The 21,155-nt window shown below is 39.8% G+C and overlaps 1 pseudogene; it reads left to right on the forward strand.

Moving 5' to 3' along the window:
- Nucleotides 1-21,155, forward strand: part of LOC126407048 (serine/threonine-protein kinase BRSK2-like) — a 221,543-nt pseudogene that overhangs the window by 94,032 nt on the left and 106,356 nt on the right.

The following is a 21,155-nucleotide window of genomic DNA, read 5'->3' on the forward strand; positions in this document are numbered from 1 at the left end:
AATGTTCTGTAACAACCTTTTTCTGGCCATTATTTAATGTGATAATAGAACAGAAGGGGAGACATTTGGTCAGATACTGAATTGGTGACACTTATCTGGGGTGTCCACCTTGAAACTGTGCTGATTGTATAGCTCCTCTGTGCTGTCGGAGGAAAGATGTGTGTGAAGCATCCATGTTTTCACAGACATGAATGTAAATTGTAACTGCACATTGACTGGTTTGTGGAGGCATACAACTGCAAGGCGACAATTCTATTTTATAAACCTAATCAAGTAGTTTTGGTGCAACTGCGACCGATTCACATATTTAAAACTGCAGCTGTTAACGATCATATTCGAGCTATCCTGTCTTTTAGATATGACTGCTGTGGCTCCTAATGAAGGGTAGGAACAAACGATATATGTGGTCATATGAGGGGGACTTGTCAAGAACAAGTCTTGTCTCTCAAATTGCAAATACTTAAAACAAAGATGGTACACATCCTTTTTTCTGAATAAGTACTATGCTTAAACAAAATGTAAAGGTTTTTGAATCAGGCAGATACATGTGCAATAATGGACACAGGGTGAACTCTGGATAAGAAATTTAAAAAATGGATGGATGGATGGATGAAAGCAATAGTTCTGCCTTTTAGTTGCAAAATGACTGAAACGCTTATTAAAGACAGATCTCAGCCATATCAGTGTTGTCTACAGCCTTTATTTAATTTAAAAAAGAGAGTGGTTGCATTCATTCACCGTGTTTATTTTGCCATTAATGCCATCTTAGTAGTGCCTTCCAGCTGGCTTTGATAATTCCTTCAACCTGCTAAGGGAGCGGTTGTGCCTGTGGTCAGTCCTTCAACATAATTATCAGCTGGTGTGTTGGTTCCAATTAGCTGATACTACAAGAGAACAAAAAGCCTCTGCTTCATTTCCAAAAGGCTCAAATGAGGTGGGAAAAATCACTTTAAGGCCTTTATTAGACCTTGTGTTTTTACTTGCTTTAATGTTCGGAATATTCAACACAGAGCCATGGGAGTTTCCTGGATACAGTGACACAGGAGGTTTATTACACAGCCATATTTATAAATGTTTGCACCTTGTTTTTAAGAAGTCTACAATTTTCAGTTTGGTAAGTAGAAGGTTTATTAACATGACAAGAGCCATGTGCCTCATTGGGTGTTGTCATGAAATCTTCAACATCTTAATCAGAAACCAAACACTGCACCAGAGTTGCAGTGTACACAGTTTTTGGCTTATTAGCGTCCTATCTTTGATTTTTTTTTGTGCTCACAGTAGGAGGTAAATGTAGAATTTATTCATTAAAGCAGCTTAATTGGGACTTTGAAAGTAATTCTTCCATGAAGCCCAACGGCACAGAGAGGGAACATGGGAGGTTTGAGGAAGAGGGAGTTGCAGAGGACCAAAGGCTGAGTCCCTGCTGCCAGTCTGTGGAGTTCAGAAGTCCTGGAGATTATTGATCTGATTCAGCAGAGAGGAGCACATATATTGAGGGGAGAGAAATCAATGAAACTGAGTTGTTGAGTCTGTTGTGGCTTTCAGTGGCAGCACATAGGTTTAATTTGCCTTCTGAAAGACTTGCTGCAGATTTTTTACCCTTCTGTGGTGCTCAGAGCTCCTGGGTTTACCTTTCAGTCAAACAGTGCTGATGGTTGTTGTTTTGCAGGTGGCATTTATTTCTTTGCTCCACAGGAGTGGGTTCACTGCTCATGCTAACCACCCAGTCCCTGCCCGGCTCCACATCTGACACTGAAAATACAGCACTCCTTTGTTCTCAAGCATTTAGACCCTGACACTTCCTCATAGTGAATTTAAAACTAAAAACGATACCTCTGTTATGTGAAAGTGATGATTGTTATGTCCACTGCTGAAAGTCAGTTAATGTGTTTACCATTTTTATATAACTGGTTATTAATTAGTCATTTTTCTGGAAACACTGATTAATGAGATGAGTTTGGCAGCTTCACTCTTGTAATGTTATTGTTGTTGTAAATGGAGTATCTTTGGATTCTGGATTGTTGCCAATTTTTTTAACTATTTTCTGACATTTTATATACAGTATATTATATTTTATGACAACTGATAATGAAAACAACCTTCTTTTTCTTCTTCTTGCTCTTCTCCTTTGTCTTCCTTTTCCTTCTTCTCCATCTACCTCCCCTTCTTCTTCTTCTTCTTCTTCTGTTCCATCTCCGTCTCCCTCTACTTCTCCCTTTTCTTGTCCTTTTTCTTTTCCTCCTTCATCTTCTCTTTGCGCTCCTCCATCTTCATCTCCTTCTTCTTTTTCTTCTCCTCAGTCTTCACCTTCTCCTTCTCTTCTTCTTCTTCTTCCACCTCTTCTTTTTGCTCTCCTCATCCCTCTCCTTCTTCTTCCTCATTTTTGTCTGAGGACAAAACATTGGTGTCCTGCCGCGGCTAACTTTTACTCCCAAAGAAAGACAACAAAATGAAGAGTAAAAGAACAAGAGGTGTTGAGGGCGTCCGTACATGGAACCTCCCCTGTTTGTGTCCAGAACGCGGGTCTATTGCATGTCACCTTCCCTCATTATCAACATAGTGACTAGTAAGATAGAAAGAGTACTTCATTAGGAAACTGCAGAGGACCACAGTGTACATGTGAATCAGAGCATATAAATGTATTCATTAACAAATGACAGAGCGCTCAACTGCCACCTTAGTTTTACAAAGCAGTAATAACATGTATGATGTATCAGAATTACTGACGTTCCATTATTGTCACATGCTCTTGAATATATTTATATAAAGATAGTTGTTGAAAACACTCACTGATTCACAATTTATATTTTACCAGAATATCAGAAATGACCTTGAAACTAATTGAACAATTTCATGAAAACATTATTATTGGTATTCATACACATGCAGAATACACCCTTTAGGTGGCAGATGAATTTTCAGGATCTGTATCTGCTTTTGTTTAATTTCTATATTTTATCGTTCTTTGCCTGTCAGATGTGTAAAACACCAACCAACAGTCAAGAATGGACACTGTTGTTTTAGACAGCAGTTATAAGAGCTTTGATGAAGTCATCCTTCAGAGTTATGTAGTAATGAAGCAGGGAGAAAAAAGTAGCTGTTCTTGATGTGGAATAGTCACAGATTATTACTGGAGGGCCTCGTTTTGAGCTACTTAATGATTCTAAAAACTGAGAAGCACTATGACAAATGTCAGGTATAAACTGCTGTTATGATTTTTGTACTTTTGTATTGAATCAAAAACATATAGCAGTGCGTTTAGACAGAACTCTCACATTCAGTCTTCAGAGGAGTCATCATGAGAACAGAAAAGCTACACAGAAGATTATTGCAGCACAAATGTGTTTTAGTGTACATAAGTCATCCTTATAGCTCTCATTGGGCCCATGAAGCTGTAACATACACCTTAAATACCTTTTCTTTCTCAGAGGTACAGTGTGTGCAAACAGGAGTGGAACATAACATCACTTAAATAACATGCTTAGAGTATCTACAGTCACATTCAGGAACTGATTCCTGACCTGGTAGTCATTTTAATTTTGCTATGACAAATTTATTTATAAACATGCTTTTTAGAAAACACAGATAAAGCCCTGCATTTCAGCACTACCACTTCACCGCTCTGCCTCCAGACTCACTGGGTGTCTTTCATAAAATGCGAGCAGGACAAATTTGTTTGTAAACTGTTTGCAGAAGGAAATGTCTGTGTATTTCGGCATTCATCAAAATATTTGTAGCTCCAATCTTTCCCTAGGTACTGAGCTAGGTACTATTTTTATACAGTCTATGGTACTGACAAAATCTACACCTGCCTCTGACTGCTCGTAGTGCTTGTGTAAATAAGAAATACACATAAATATTGCTTGTCATTATTAGAAATTACAATTTTAATTTGTATTGTGCTCTGTTATGTTCACAATACACAGATGCCTTTGAAACAGGCAAGTTAAACATGGCAGAGGTTTAGAAATGTAACACATTTAGCTAAATTAGTTGGCATATAGCAGATTTAAGCTTCAGATAAGGTTTCTCAAAAATGTAACTGAGTTATCTAAATTGACTTAATACATGTGTTTTCTACATTTCTGGCATCCCATTCCCACTTGATTCAATCAGGAGAGATAACTCCACGAATTTATCTTCTGTTTGAGTGGTGAGACTGTGAGACCCATGTTACTGACACTGTCAGTGATGGCTGTCAGAATGTACAGTGATTTAACACTTAATATAGCATGTACATCACCTTACCTTCTGAGCTTGCTGTTGACTGCTCCTGTGGAGATATGTTGCTGTCTCCCCTGACAGAGAGCTCTTTCCGATGATGCAAACAATACGCTCGTCTGCAGCTGTAACTGGGAGGAGCCTTCTCCTGTAGCAATTGTTTTGTTGTGTGTGGGAGTACTTGTGTGTGTTTTTGCATTTTTGCACATAGCACCATTTTTGTTTAAGTCATTGGATGGTTGTTACAACAGAGGACACAGAGTTAACGGCATCCATTACTCAATTCCACTTCACCCAAAATAACTTCAGTCTCAACCTCAGAAAAGTTTTTTTTTTCTCTCTCTCTCTTTGTTTGCACCATGTTTGGAGGTTGACAGGATGTGCCTATTCATAGTAATTATCACCTCCGTATATGGTGGTCACTGGCTATTCATAGATGGAGATGCTATGTATGTATGCTAATTGCTGACTAGCGGGAGCGGGCTGTCAGTTTACGATTGATTGGTATTCATGAATATACACGCATGCCTACAATCAAATTCAAGTTTCCTGCAGCTTTTATGAATCTGGTGTGGGTTTTTAGTACCAAGGTTTTTTTATGTGCAAATCTACTCACTAATTTACTAACAGTTCATCAACGAGACCCACTATTTTCATTGACAGCCAGCAGGATCATAGTCATGATTCTAGAAATACTGAGCTGAGGTCAGAAGTCCTCAGTCCCCCAGCAGAGCAATTTTAATCACAAAATTTCACATTTTATATATATATATATGTATATATATATATATATATATATATATATAGTTTAACTGTTATTCATTCTGGGGGTATGCTAAAGGTAAGGTAAAGCAATGAAAACACCATCTATAGTGTACAATTAAACTGTTTTAGATTTTTTTAATAGATTTTTTTTTTAGGTGGCTAAAATACATTTTGTTGCTGACCCCTCCACAGCAGTACATTGCTTAGTTTCAGTGTTGGACTCCAGCCTGCTTCTCCAAACTGGGGGATTAGTGCCATGGATTAGTACCCCATACAGCCCCACTTAAAAAAAATCTGGACCATGCCTTTAAATTTCAGCCACCTTTGTNACAGCAGTACATTGCTTAGTTTCAGTGTTGGACTCCAGCCTGCTTCTCCAAACTGGGGGTGTTCTTACTGACATCTACCGTAGGTAATATACTGGCTATGGATTAGTACCCCATACAGCCCCACTTAAAAAAAATCTGGACCATGCCTTTAAATTTCAGCCACCTTTGTCTATGTTTCCTAATTTTCTTTTATTTCCTGCTTTCCACCTTCTCGCTCACTCTGGCTTTGCGATTTTTCTCAGAGGATGACCCTGCTTCACTCAACCCATCCTTCAGTACACCTCTACACCTCCTCTCATAACTTGTAGGGGTGAATGTATGTGTGTGCCTCAAACACACCGGTTCACACACCTCCATACAGAGCAGTCTTACAGGGCTTTCTTAGTCCTGTGTTGTGGTAAGCAGTTATAGCCGTCTTCGAGCTGCTCTGACATCAAGATCAATGAGACCCAGTGAATGTCGCCCAGGATGCCATTTCTGTTCTGACTGGAGACATAAAAGAGCCCCCAGGCTGCCATATTGGCCCAAATACCCCTGCTGCTTATGGATCTACTTGTTTCCTTGTGAGACCCCGCAGGGAAATCACCTTTCAAATAGTGAGACACTCATCTCCTGTGAAATATATATGCAGCGTGAGGTAATGAAGAGGTGCATATGCGCAGTGGCATTTCCACTACGGTCTGCAGACCTTCAGTACAAAGTAAAACATACTCCCTGGTGTCAGAGCTTTGATTGAGATGGATGGAGCCATTGTGGCTGTAATAAGATAAAAATACCATGTGTTGACATTTCTGTTATGGCGATAGAGTCACATCAGGCGAGTTCTTAGAAGTACATAATAAAAAGAGACTCAGGAGTTGCAGAATGCAAGTGGATGGCATTTTTTATCCACCTGGTTTATGCTCAGTAAACTGACAAGCAACATATAGCTGGGAGAGTTCCAGGTATTTAAACCAGACACATACAGTGAATGACATGCGTGCAAACAACATGCGTGCAAACAAGCATCACTAATCACACCCTGTCCTTCAGCTATCTTTAACGAGATTAGAACGACAGAGAAATGTCTGGTTTCTTAATGCTTTAAAGTATTTTCATTTATGATTTTTGTAAATTTTTGTGTCTATATATATATTTATATACAGTATATTGTTTTAAATACTGGTATACAGGTCTGGCACACACAGTGTTCCAACAGTATCCCAATTTAACAAGTATAGTTTTGGTGTCAGTCCTGAAACTCAGATATAATATTGGCAGTAGTAATAGTTACATTAAAGACTTAAATTTTTTAATTATAATTGACCTGGCTATTGGAGGGGCACAATAGTTAAAGGTAGCCTATGTATGTTCATGTGCCTGCTCGTACAAAATAAGGACCTGTTTGTTAAAGGAATAATCAGATATTTAGACAAATACATTTGTTCACTTTCTTGTTGAGCGTTGATGAGGACATCATTGCAGTGAGGAGTTATGTGCTGTAACTATGCACCTAAACAAATAAAATGTAATGTTTTAATTTTACTTTATAACATTTCTCCATAGCATCATTAGTGCTCCCAAACTGCAAAGGGTTCCATTATGGTCTAAATCATTAAACTTCAAAAAGCCCTACACACACAAAGCTTCGTCACTTGTGTAGTTTTTTTGATGATGTTTAAAAGCAGCGGGCTGATCCACAGCTTAAGTCCCTGTTATTTTTGCTGCATGTGTTTTTCCATCACACAGCAGGGCAGGTAAAGAAGAAGAAGTTAACCTGTTTGAGTTCAGCTGTTTGCAGAGATGCAGTAAGAGCCTGTTGTCTGCAGCTCTTCATCAGCATCTCACTGTGGCTGTTTCTGCTTTTACTCTTCCTCCCTGCAGTATCATTAGACTTGCCTTTATTGATGAAAAGCTGGTAACAAAGCTCCACTTATTCAGTGATGAACATGTCATTTCCTTCAGATTCTTCACAATAAAAGTCCCCTGTTATTTTGTTATGTAAAAACTTTTATTGCAAAGCATCAAAATAAGGAAATGTGCTACAACTTTACACAACTTCTGATATGGCTGATAGCAAACATGAATCAGTAAAATAAAGCAGATATTTAAAGTCACGCAGGAGAGAAACTCCAAATGACAGAGATTCAGTTCGAAGCTACAAAAGTACTTTTAAAACACCTTTCTCTCTGGTCTCCTGCAGACAGAGGTGAGTCTTGTAGCTTTGCATGACGACGTGGCCAAGAGTGACAGTGGAAAAGGCCCATAAGACAGTCCAAAAATATGAATGAACATGAACAACTCTGGACCTGAGAACTCAACAATAGAATAAAGCTCATTTGAGTATAAAAAAGAAAACAAACAGTCTGTGGCTCCACAAAAGCAGTCTCTCATTCATTGCCTATGGAGCTCCAGATTTTATACCCTATGACATTACAAGTTTGAGACCTACTACTCTGGGTTCTGGCTTTGAGAGAGGGTAGCTCATGATTACAGATATTGACTGAACTTTCCAAGGCAACAGAACAAATGGGTGTGTTCAGAAACACTCATTCCAAGTGCCTGAACACATTCTGGCACAAACTGGACCATTCGTAAATTCAGAACACCACACTCAGAATGGCAGAGCGTACTCTGGGCACTCGGCGCAGTAGAGCATCAAGTGGAGTCAATGTGTGATTATCTTAATCGTTTGTTAATTTATGTAGAAATAGAATGCTTTATTTTCTTTGATAAACAACGCTCTTATTGTAGGGTGGAGTGTCAAATTGGATTTACCAACGCACCCAGCATGTTAGAATTCTTAATTTAGGTGTTCCCTTTTAAGGTCCAAACCTAGGTCACGTGATGACACCTGAGTTAGCTCTGTTCACTGATAAAGCTCAGAAAAAGCTAAGAACTTGAGCTGAGATTGTTTTTTCACACCAACTCTTTTCAAGAGTCAAGACTGAACCTCCATGGCCATAGAGGACTCTATCTTCATCCATGTTGTCTGTTTTATCTTTAAAAATGTCAATTTCTTTTATGTACACACTTCAGGGGTGATGCAGTCTGTGGAGTATATTTAAAGTTGCTGAATCAGTTTTGGGTTGCAGCAGTGGCTGCTGTCCCAGAGGACGACAGGTAGCCTTGAATGTGATGTCATTAATTCAGATCCACAGCTCTTCTTTTCATTCCTCTCTCCTGCCATGATAACCTCTGTCAAATCAAGTGGTTTTCAGAACATTTTGAGTGTCCCTTGTTCTCTCAGTGTGACTCAGACAAACTTTGAAGAAATGACTTGATATGAATTTTATTTGATATCTGTGTTTCAGGTCTGGTGAAGCTTGGCATCCACTGTGTCACATGTCAGAAAGTTGCCATAAAGATTGTCAACAGAGAAAAGCTCAGCGAGTCGGTTCTTATGAAGGTAAGACATTTGTGTGTGTGTCTGTCTGTCTGTCTGTCTGTCTGTCTGTCTGTCTGTCTGTATGTCTGTATGTTGCTCTAAATACACACAGAAGGCTTTTTAACCTGCAGGTGCTTTTGTTGTCTAAGAAGCATTCATTGGCAGGACTGATCCTCAGCACCTTTGTTTTGGGTGTTTTATGTTAATGAAAAAAGCCCTTTAGATGAATTAACTAATTTCTATGGGAGTCTTTAAAGAAATACTTAAGCCCCAAAATGGGGATCTGCATATCAATTATTCACCACATCACCTTGAATTCATGAAGAAAATATTTTTCTCGCATGCCTCGATGGTGAACGAAGAATCCAAAAAAGGGGACTGTGTTTAACAACAGCAAAACTATATCAAAACATCTGTTTACAAACTCTTACACAACTACAGAAAGGAGTTCTGCTGTCACTCACCTACACTCAATAATTAGCAAAAATGCATGTGTTTGGGAAGTACTGAGCATACAACTAAAAAATGTTGTGTTACTCCATCGGTCAACACAACACAGCTTCAAGCCCATTGGTTCCTACTGAAGATGTAATCTTTAAAAACAGCTTACAAGTATATGTATTACATGCTGTAAAACTTCACTTAATAGCCCGGGCTATTATTTGCTTAAATCACTGAGCTCAACAGTCGTCTCTCTGAGACAGGCTTTCAATTACTTTCACACAAAACTCTTCCTCAGCAAAGATGGGAAATACGATCAAGTTGTTTATTTACATCAGTATAAATATTACTTGTATATAAAAAGGAGGCTTCGAGTAACATATCAATTATAAATCATTAATTTGCTCTCGCTCAGACGAACGATGCCTATCCTGTTAAAACAATACTCACAACTTGGATAAATTTTTATGAAAAACCTGTTGGGTTCTTGTGATGGAATATGAAAAACTTACCAGGTAATTGAGGAATGGATACAAATCCTGACTATATGACCGCTTCAGAGGTAGGGACTCACCACTTTTTTCATCTCTCTTGATTACCAGGCTGGTAAATCTCAAAGAATTACTGTCTCCACTGCTGCTCATACTAGTTTCAGTAAAATGAACTGAACAATTGAATTATGGAGAATCTAACCACACAATATATTTATTCATCCAAAGAACTTCTATAAAAAAAAAACTGCTTGGCAACCACACCAGGCGTCTAATTGATACAGGCCTTCATCTGTCAAAATGGGTAGCCACACGGGGCTAGTAAAAGAGACTAGACGTTCAATTGTATATGTAGTTTGTAGAAAACAATGGAGCCCGGTGGCACAAAGGAACATGCTATATGAGGCTTTGATATACACACACACACAATACTTGTAAGTACATACACTCACTGGGTCTTTTCATGAGATTTATTTACTATAAAAATAAAAAAGTAATATGGCACAATGGCAACATTATCTTTTAAATGTAATTTGTTTCAAAGAAGATGATTCAGTGATTTTGGGCTCTGTTCTTCAGAATCACAGAATGTATTTGCCTAACACTGCCTACAAGAGCAGGAAACCTGAATGCACTGCAGCTACAGTTTTGAGTTTCAATCTGGCTGCCACTGTTTCAGCCGCAGAGTACAGCTCAGTACAGAGCAGGTGTTTGGCTTCTGCTCTCTGTTATTATTACTGTCACCACTTCTCTGCCCACGTACACCTTGAACAAACAGCTGGATGCAGCTAAATCAGGCCGGATGAGTCACACATGTGCAGTGTGTCAGCCTCCAGTGAGGTTGAGTCAGGTTCATTAGTCAATATATATCATGCTGGAAGTGTGAAATGGACTTTGTGTTAAATACTTTTTCTTCCCTTCAGTTGGTAGAAGTTGTTTATTAACTTTGAGCCAAATTACACTCTAGTGGTCTCTACTCAAGCTGATAGTTTCGGTTTTATTTGTCAGGTTTTAAGATATGAGTCTTTGAAATTTCATGTACCACATATTGCTATTTTACTTAAGCAGTGAAAAATATCCAGGCCTCACTCAGCAGCATCGGAACTACTCCTTACTGGAGAAATATTATCTATGCAAACACTGTGCTCACACTACAAGTGACAGGGCAACAGGCTACAAGTCATTTTCAGGAGGACAGAGACATGAAGCTATAAACTCACGCCTGTCATTTGTACTTCAATGACGCAATGAAGCGTCAGTCATTGCATGTCTTTGTTTCTAGCTGTGGCACTTTGTTATTTAGCTAAGTTAGTTGACTGTATGCTGGCTTTCTGCATACAGGGATGCATTGGGCATCAAAATATGACTTTAAAATGGGGCTCAGATATCGATCAAAAGCACAGATATTTTATGACCAAATTCAAAATTGAGATGACACTCAGTTAAGGTTCTTGTTGCAAGTTGCAGACACACACACGATTTATGCAGCTTTTAAATATCCACGTTAAAAGGCTCAACCGTTTGCAGAGTGTGCACCGTGACCTCCAGCATGCACTGGGGTGGTTTGCAGCTGAGTGTAAAGTGGTTGGGATGAGAGTCAGCACCTCCAAATCTGAGGCCATGGTTCTCTGCTGGAAAATGGTGGATTGCCCCCTCTGGGTTGGGAGAGAGTAACTGCCTCAAGCAAAGGAGGTCAAGTATCTCGGGGTCTTGTTCACAAGTGTAGGTAAAATTGAGCATGAGATGGATTAGTGGTTGGGTGTGGCATCTGCAGTGATGCATTTACGGTCAGCATGCAGTCATTTAAATTTTCGCTTTTAAATGATAACAGAGATATTCAAAGACATTTAGTTTTCATTCGTTCGTTTTTAATAAATCCAACAAGCAAGTTATAAAGTGTGCATTAATAAGGACATGAATGAAAAGATGAACAGACATCCACACACCGCAGCGCTTCAGTTCGGCGTCTGGTCTGTTTTTCACGCGAGCCGCGAGCGCTTCTGTCAAGCTGGATAGAGCGGATCGTACCAAACAGGAAGTCGGACACAGAAAAGACGAGAGAATCCGGCCAATTTTCAAAATAAAATAACAACAGCATGCACGATGAACATGAGGAGAAAATACCGTGTTTACAATTTAAAATAACACAACAGTGCATAACGAACACATTTTTCAATACCCTAATCACTTCATTACAATTTTAATTTTGCGTCACCGAGCCTACAGACATAACTACATAAATAAAATGGTCAGAACTAAATGCCCCATCATTCAGTGTTAATCCAACACGCTCAACACATGGACATGCAATGACCATGAAATTGTCATTAACTTATTACTTTATAAAAAACGACTAAAATATGGACTTACCCATGTTTAAAATGACCTGTTGAAATGAAAAAACGAGTACTGACGGGAACAGACGAGTGGAGTCGATGTTTAACCGGCGCGGAGAGCGCAGGAGAAATGCGCTGCCTGCGTGGACAGTCAAGCGCCACTTCTGCGGCACTACCGCATCTGGTGTGTCCAGGGCGTTATGTCAACAACGCTACATGAAGCAGATGAATGACTTTTTCTCTGCAGTGTGAAAACGGCAGCCACTTAAACCACTGACTGTGCACTCTGCCGCCAAGTGGGCAGGGGTGGTAATTGCAACCAGTCAAAATGACCGATGGCCTTCAGATTTTCCGGTCATTGTTGTAAAAAAACAGTCAATGACCGAGAATATCCGGTTAACGCGACCCCTGGTCCCAACCCTCACCTATCATGAACTTTGTGACCGAAAGAATGAGATCATTGATACAAGCAGCCGAAATGAGTTTCCTCCGTGGGGTACTGGACTCAGCCTTTGAGATAGAGTGAGAAGCACAGACATCTGGAGGGAGCTTGGAGTAGAGCTGCTGCTCCTTCATGTTGAAAAGGGTCAGTTGAGGTGGTTCAGGTGTCTGATCAGGATGCCTCCTGTGTGCCTCCCATTAGAAGTGTCCCGGGCACATCCCACTGTTAATAGGCCCCGGGGCAGACCCAGAACATGCTGGAGGGATTGCATATCTCATCTGGCCTGGGAACACCTTGAGGTCCCCCAGGAGGAGCTGGAAAGCATCGCTGGGGAGACGGACATCCGAGGTGCTTTGCTCGACCTGCCGCCCCCGCGACATAAGCGTGTAAAAATGGATGGATGTAATTGATGGAGTTTGCAGAGGAGCAGAGTAACAGCAGTAACACATTTTTTTTTTGTTTTTGTTTTTATCATATTCTGCACCTCTTAATGCATCAGGCGCTATTAAGTGCAAGAGGAAGCTTATAACCTTACAAAGTCATTTTCGGATAAGTATGACTGTACAGCAAAGCAACACTTGGTGGAATTGTCTGATCTAAGTGATAGAAATCTAATTTCCTCTACTGAATTGTGCTCTTTCACAACATGTAAAAAGGCCTCCTGAGTCTCCAAGTGCTGATTTGACAGCCTCCATTACAGTGTTCTTGTTTATTATACTTTCTCTGTCTCACACACACACACACACACACACTTCCAAACATTTCTGTGTATAGCCTAATTAGCAGTGTTTTCCACTGGATTACTGTCATGTATGTATGTTTGACAAGACAGGCATAGCTGATTTATTAAACTGCATAAAACACACAAATACATACACCAAGGACACACTGTGTGTATATGTGTGTTAGTGAGTTAGTCACTATAAGGGTTTCAACTAGATTGGACCTGCTGCAATCAGCACCAGCTAATTTTCCAGTGGAAAAAGTCTGTGTGTCGCACCTTTTTGCTTCTCTGTCCATATCTTGAGTAGTTGGCAATTGTGTGTGTGTGTGTGTGTGTGTGTTTGTGTGTTTTTTGGGGACGGTCATGTGACCAGGTCGTTTACTGCTGTAGTCTTTGCTTTCTGCTGATAGCTGTCCTTTCATACTAATGAGCACAATGAGTGAGGAGAACTTAAACCACCTCCTTCCTCTTCTCAGTTAATGCTGGCAGGTAATTGGTTGTTAACACCCATGTTACTGTGGGCGTAGGAGAGTGTTCGATTGTCTAGTGCACTTTCATCTCATGAATGTTGTCATGATAATGTAAAAGTCAGTTTCAAGGCTGTGAAAGATATCAGTGGCACCTAAATGTCAGAGAGGCGAGCTTGTCACTGATTGGTCGCAGGCTTCGTGCCAGCAGGAGAAATATGACGGGGGAAAGTTGAGGAGCTGCTCTTCCCTGCCTCATTATTACCAAGGAGGCTTAACCTCAGAGCTCAGAGTTTACAGACACTTCCTGCTTCAGATCTTACCTACCGTAGGTGGACACACACAGTTTTCCTGTACAAGGAGGGATTATTACCAACATCGCGGTGCGGTCACTGTCTGTCTTACCTCCAAATAGAGGTGAAGATGATCTGGATAAACTTGACCACCTCAGTTAAGCAGCAGGAGCTTAATCTTTTCTGACAACCAGAGTGGTAATACAAGGGCAGCGCCAATTAGTAATCAAAAAAACATAGACATAGATGCATTGTTTTTTTTTTCCTCTGACTAATGTCTATGACTCCAGGTCTTTGCTTAGGCAACATTTAAGGCATACTTCTGGAGTCGTTTATGTATCATTTTAGTTACCAGATGCTGCAGGGTGACCCACATAGTTTATTTAAATTCTATTGATGTTACAGGGAACTCTCGGTTCTAGTATAACTTCTGCATGTGGTTTGATTAAGCAGTGTACCTCAGTAGAATCTGTTACTTGACTGCTGTGGTATAGATAGGCTACAGTCACTGTTACTGTACTGTCTCTCTATTTAATTACTTTCAAATATATTAAAAAGTGAAAAACTAGAATATGAGTGTTACGAAGGCTATATCACTGTCAATTGTTACAGATTTGTAAAGTGTTACGAAAAGGATAATTTTATGAATAGCTATTCATACTATTCTTCTTGCAATGCTAAATTCCAGTCAGAATGTTAGCTAGCATACATACCTTGCATTAGCTAGCAAACAGCTGATACATTCTGGGCATATCCTACTCACTACCTTGGCATTAAGTTCGGGTCTGTTAATATTCCTGTCAGTTGCACTGTACTGTAACACCATTCCACTCATAAAACTTCAGTTCAGTTAGGACATGCATGAAAACTTATACCTCATTTTGCAGTGGGACTTTAATTGCGAAAATAAGTAATGTTTTAAAATAATTGCGTGGAGTTGAAATATTTTTGTTGAATATGAGCTGATTTGCAAAGGCTAATCAATCAATCATCACTAATGTAAGCTATTATAGATAAGTCACCTGTGGTTTAGCCACACATTCACTCAGCAACCATCAATGGTGCTTACGCATATATTCAATACTGTTAACGTCTTTATCCCAGAACCCCGGAAGATATGCATTTGCATTTGTCATTCACTTTGTACACCTTACAATCCACCCTAACCTCCACCCTAAGAATTCTTGCTTTGGTAGAGTAATATTTATTACAATTAATTTATAAATGACCAACTGTGACAATTTTTGGGAGGAACGTCTGGATTAAGCCTGCACGTTACATTTCTTTCTCACAGTGACTGCAATAGTATCAACTTTCTATCAGTAAAATTGTAGTGTCATGACAACACAGCACACTGGTGTATTATTTTCTCACTTTCATTTCCATCAGATAATCACCCAACAGCCTGTTGTGTTTCTAATTAGATGTGAATGAAGGAGATGAAGGTAGCAGATGCTTCTGTTTGCCTCTCAGCTGAAATGATTTTTTCCCTGCTCTGCTCTCTCATATGGGATCTCTATTTTCCTCCGTCTGCTGATGTTTCTTGTGTGCGATGCCAGCCGATCCCTCCTCTGTCTGTCTGGGGGGTTGCCCCAGCAGCTTCCTCTAATCTTTCCCGCCTTGGACTTATTTTAGAAGATGCTAAGGCCCTGTTGTCATGGCAACAGGCAATGATTGGCTCGAGTTATGCCTGTTATTCTCACACAATGAAGTCTAACCAGCCTCTTAAAAATATAAATAAATAAAAAACAAAATCTTAGAAAAAGGACAGGATTTGGTGGAGTTGCATGTTTAAAACATAAAGTTCACCCCTGCTCTGCTCTCCCTGCTTCAGTTGGCATTTTGAAGAGACCCCATTTTGTTTGACATTTTCAGAATGATGCAGGTTTACTTTTCTCTGTTGCTATCTTTTTTTTGCTGCTTTCATCCCAAACTTTGTGTCGCGTTGGATGTATTCTTTTGAGGTTTTGCATATAAATGCATCCACTGTTCACAATACAAGACACATTTACATTTCCCTTGTCCATTGTTACACATGAAACCCTTTAAAGAAATAACCCAAATAATTTCCATATAAATACATTTCTTTATCCCTGACTTTATATCCAATACTAGAAGCTTTTCCAGTGGCTGCACAAAACTCCTGTTGTCTAGGAACAGTAGATGTGATGTGTTTTGTATTTCTGGTTTGCTTCAAAGGAAAAGGAGCCTGTCCTCACCAGGGAGATGACAGCATTTGTTTTTGGTTCAAATGCCTCAAACAACATACATTTTATTTAACTTCAGGGGACAAAGCCCCCTAGTGGCCATATGAACTATGACTTCAGTCTGTCAGGAGCAAACAAGGTGTCAAGCTGTTACAGAGCACCAAAATTGGCAAATCGGTGGCTTAGTGGTAGAGCAGGCGCCCCATGTACAAGGCTGTTGCTGCAGCAGCCCGGGTTCGACTCCAGCCTGTGGCTCTTTGCTGCATGCCACTCCCTCTCTCTCTCCCCACTTCACGCTTGTCTGTCTGTCCTGTCAAATAAAGGCTAAAAATGCCCAAAAAATATCTTAAAAAAAAACCAAAACTTTTTTTTTGTTTTGGCTTGAAGGGTAACTTCAATAATTTTCAGTCTGGACCCTGTTTTCCAATGTTTTTGTGTCCAAGTGACTTAAGGGAACAACATTTTTTGAAATCAGTCCAGTAATTGGGCAGCTTGGGGCATTAGCATGTATGTCCACTAAAAGTGTGTGTTTTTCCCACTGTCCGACAACATTATGGAAAGGATCCCTACAGATGGACCTTTTTGTTAAAAGTAAGATCCTTTTTGTTTATCCAGAGACTGCCCTGAAATCACCATTGCAAAACCCACCAGACTCCATTTCATTAAACAACAATTTAACCCTGTATAGAGCCAGCATATTTTCATATCTAAAGGCTCTGACAACACCAAGCTGACGGTCAGCAGTCAGTCAATTTTGGGCTGTAAGTGAGTGTCTGTTGCCCTAGATGGTGTGCCCCTCGTCGGCCCCTGTCAGTTATTTATTTTTTATTTTTTTTGGCCAGTTCAGCATGTTGACTTAGCAATGGCAGAGCCTGTCAATGAATGACATCACTGTGATTGGCAGTTCAGCTCAGTGCACGAGATAGGAAACAGAAGTGAGGAAAGTAAACAACGAATTGAAGTCAAAAGGGAGTGAGACCAAAACAAACCTGTTCTATAAAGTGAGATTATTTTTCTTAAGCCTTTGAGCACAAACGTTTCCTGATGGTTTGTGTCATTGTTCACTTGTGTATGACAAATATGCTCTGTTCTTACAACATTGGATTGTGTTGTTCATGTGCTAACTGGCTAAGTAGCATCAAGATGGTCTGGTGGAGATTAAATACCAAGACTACCACTTTCTGCTGGTGTGGTGAGTTATTTCTTCTCATGCCGACACAGAACAGATGCCGTCTTGCATTGTGTTCATGTGCAACCTCTTGGCCGAGAAATGGGTGACATGAGGTGACGCAGTAGGCTGCCTAGTTCTCTGAAGTCGTTTGGTGTGTCTGGGCATTAAGTGGGTGAATGAAGGGTTTATTTGAACCAAACGAGAGATGGTGATTGGTGAACAAGTTACTAACCAAGAAAATTTTGGTTGGTTTTATTTTCTTTTATTCTTTTATTTTTAAATGACTATTTATTTAAATGGAGTCTGGTGGCATTGTTGTCAGACACTAAGAAAAATAACCTGAGCCTGTCAGTGGCACTATATTTGCATGATCCTGTTCAAATAGATCCAAAATAAGAACCATAATAGCTAGAGCATTCATTCTTTTTGCAGCAGAAATCTGAGGTTACATGTGGTGCAAAACCCCGGGGAAACACTTTGATACCAGAGGAATGAATCTATCAGAACGCCTTTGCATTCTGCCCATAAAAATGATCCTATTTCAAAAACTAAAAAACATACATAGTTCAAATAATCATAGTTGATAACTATTTTGTTCACGTTTCTACATTTGAAAATAGTTTAGATTAATGTGTTTTGTGTTTTTATTCTGTTAAATCACATTAAAAAAACATGTCTGATTTTTGTAACTTTTTTTTAAGAAACAATTCAATACTTTTAACAATTATTTTGCTTTATTGACTTATATAATCATTTAGCTTAGGCTGTAGATTTAAAGGATATAAAAATATTTTATATAAAACACCAATGTAGGCACTGGCGGAGTTCAAAGGGTTAATAAAGGACTTATTTTAGGCATTGATTTCCAACCTGTTTTCTCATTGAAAGAGCTAGCAACTGAGTATTGGCTGTACATGTTCAACGTGTCCTTGGGCTGGACACTTAACCCCATATTGCTCCTGATGGTCAGACCAGCACATTGTATGGTAGCTGGCAACTTCATGCCCAGTGACTGGTGGCTGGTCTACCTTTGGTTTGTGTGTGTGTGTGTGTGTGTGTGTGTGTGTGTGTGAGATTGCTGTTGAGATGAGCAGCTTGACATGTACAGCACTACTTCCGAGATCAGCACCTTACACAGGAGCAGCAGCATCACCCTGCCTGGCACAGATGTCAAACCTGGCATTTACACCAGAGTCTTACTGCTGCTAATAGAGAGTCTCATTAGAGGAACCACAGGTGGAGGATCCCGAGCTGCTAGCATTAGCGGCTAACAGTCAGAGCAAAGCTCAGTCAAGGACTCGTTATCCTGAGTGGAGGAAGTTCGCTTCATATCCTGCTGGCTAACTCACATACATGCTATTTGGCTTAAATAGTGGTGTATGAAGCAGTGTTTACGAATGAAAATATAGTTTCACTCTAACTTTGGTATGTAGGCCTATCTGCTGCTATCTTTCAGTGTCGGCAATGTTTTATTACATGGCGTTATTATAAACATCATTCTTATATTAACTTTTATACAAATGCACATTCAGAGAGCTTTACGGAAAACTGCAAGAGAAAAACATAAATTGAAAACAGATTTAAATAGAAATTCTTAAAGGGCCAGTGTGTAATATTTGGCCTGGTTTATTGTCAAATCTGAATCTGAATCTGAATATTCTACCCATTAATATGTTTATATAAGTGTATAATCGCTATAAAATAAAATTCGTTTGGTTTTCGTAGTCTTATAATTATGCTTTTATATATATATATAGCAAGGGCCTTGCTTTAGAGAGGTCGCCATCTTGCGCCGCCATGTATGTACGGCAGACCGAGCGGACAATCCAGCCAGCCAGAGAACGCGTTTCGCGTGTATAAATGAACCAACGAAGACAGCGGAAGGAAGGAAGAAGGAGGAGGAAACAGCAGAGAGTGTTAGTAGTTCGTCGATAGAGAGTAGTGAAAAGTTTTTTTAGTTATAAAGTTTGCGAATGGACCACACTTACCACGCAACAGGAGAGAATGAACCCGAACCGTCATCTGCGAGGAAAAGAAGACGCAACTTCACTCCTTGTGATGCACTCTCTGCGGCGCTTTTCCTCCTGATGATATATCTCCCCAACGATGGTAGCAGTAGCACCGAATCCCATTCTGTGCATTCAGCCTCTCTTCTCGCCCGCTCAGCATCAAACACATGGAGTTCCTCATCTGTATGCTCCGGCTCAAACAGGTATGGCTCTGGGTCTGTGTCCGCTACAAGAAACTCTTCAAAATCGCGTTCAAAGTCGTCCATTGCAGCTACTATAGTCCGGAGATATTGCTAGGCTAAATAAACAGCTGAGCTCTGTTTACCGGCTACGCTGTCAGTCAGTGTGCGGGCTGGAGATTGGTGGAGCAGAGAGGGGAGGGGGTGCCCGCTAGGTATTGTAAACGAGTATGTCTGTATGGAGTGTGTGTGTTACGCTAGAAGAGTCAGAGTTTGGGACGGAGTCTTTTACCCCCTGGAGTGTTAGCAGAGTTTTTGGAGTGCTCAAATAAAGTGGCCTTTTTCCCGAACGCTCCTCTGGTCTCCTGCTCATGAGGGATTCATTACAATATCGTAACATGGTTTAGATTTCTAAATAAACATTCACCTCATCGCTAGATAGACCTGCTCCTGAAAAACTCGTGTCTGCGCAAGGCTTTTGTCCCTACGAGGCCACCGTCATTTACCCGACGGGAGGGGTGAGCGAGTGAGCCCTGCAATCTAGAATTTGACCACTGATGTCACTGTTTTCAACCCATTTTATACACTGGCCCTTTAAGTAACATTCAGCAAAAATAAATAAAAATGATAAACAGATGACTGTTAAACAAGAGCAACAAGTTCAACTGACCACTTTCCTGTGTACCACTAAAAAGAGTGGTTTAAGGGCCATACACATGCTGTGTATTTTGCACCCTTAGATTTATTGTTTTTAATGTAGACGTGCAGCAGGTTCGCTCAAACATTAGAGCGATGAGCTCCCAAGTGCCTATTTTTCAGGGCACAACGGCTGCACCCTGAGATAAACAGAGTTTGACTTTTGGAGCACAGCAGCGTGCATAGCATGTTGTGACAAGGACCTACCAATCACAGCCAACAGATATCTTTTCTTTCATCTGTAAATATCAGTCTATTATAAATATGGAGAAGAAGTTGATCATTTCATTGCAGAGCTGCATTATCTCATGGCTGCATAAACAGGCATGAGAACGTCCCCCCTCGCCTGACTGGACTCATTTCATCTCCTCGACGACTGGCTGGTCATGTTAATGTTGTCAATACTGACTTAACTATGTTGATTTTACCCAATGCTTCTGCTGCACAGTGTGTGAGTTTGTTTGTGTTGAATACTGGAGGAACAGGACCTCAGTGTGTCTGCTGATTAGCATCTATGATAACAGCATGTTTGGTTTCACACCTGATACTTGATAATAGAAGAATCATTTCTGATATCAGGAGCAACCGTCCTTCAGTCTTATTCTGATCCATGTTTATCTTTAGCAGCTTTTTAAGAGAATATTGTAATTATTAGAATATTATAATTATTGTCATACAATTATATATCTAAGTTACAGAAATAACTGATCCATTTTTAAAATGTTGCTATATTTTCTTTACATTTGCATTTGAATGATGCATCAAAAACTTAACTAGAAAAATCATGAACTTTACCAAATAATATGTAATTCTTTTTCCTTATCTTGGGTTAACATTATAATTGATGATTATATTTTGAACTGCAATTTAAAATCCTTTGAAAAGGATTTTGAATTTTATTTTATGTTTGTTCCCATATTGCATCTCACAATTTTTTTTTACCACTATTTACTCTCTAATACCCCTTTTCTACCAACATTGAACCGGTCAGCCTGGTCTCACTCTGAAGTTGTCAAA

The sequence above is a fragment of the Epinephelus moara genome, chromosome 1, assembly GCF_006386435.1.
Source record: "Epinephelus moara isolate mb chromosome 1, YSFRI_EMoa_1.0, whole genome shotgun sequence".
In the NCBI taxonomy this organism is placed as follows: Eukaryota; Metazoa; Chordata; class Actinopteri; order Perciformes; family Serranidae; genus Epinephelus; species Epinephelus moara.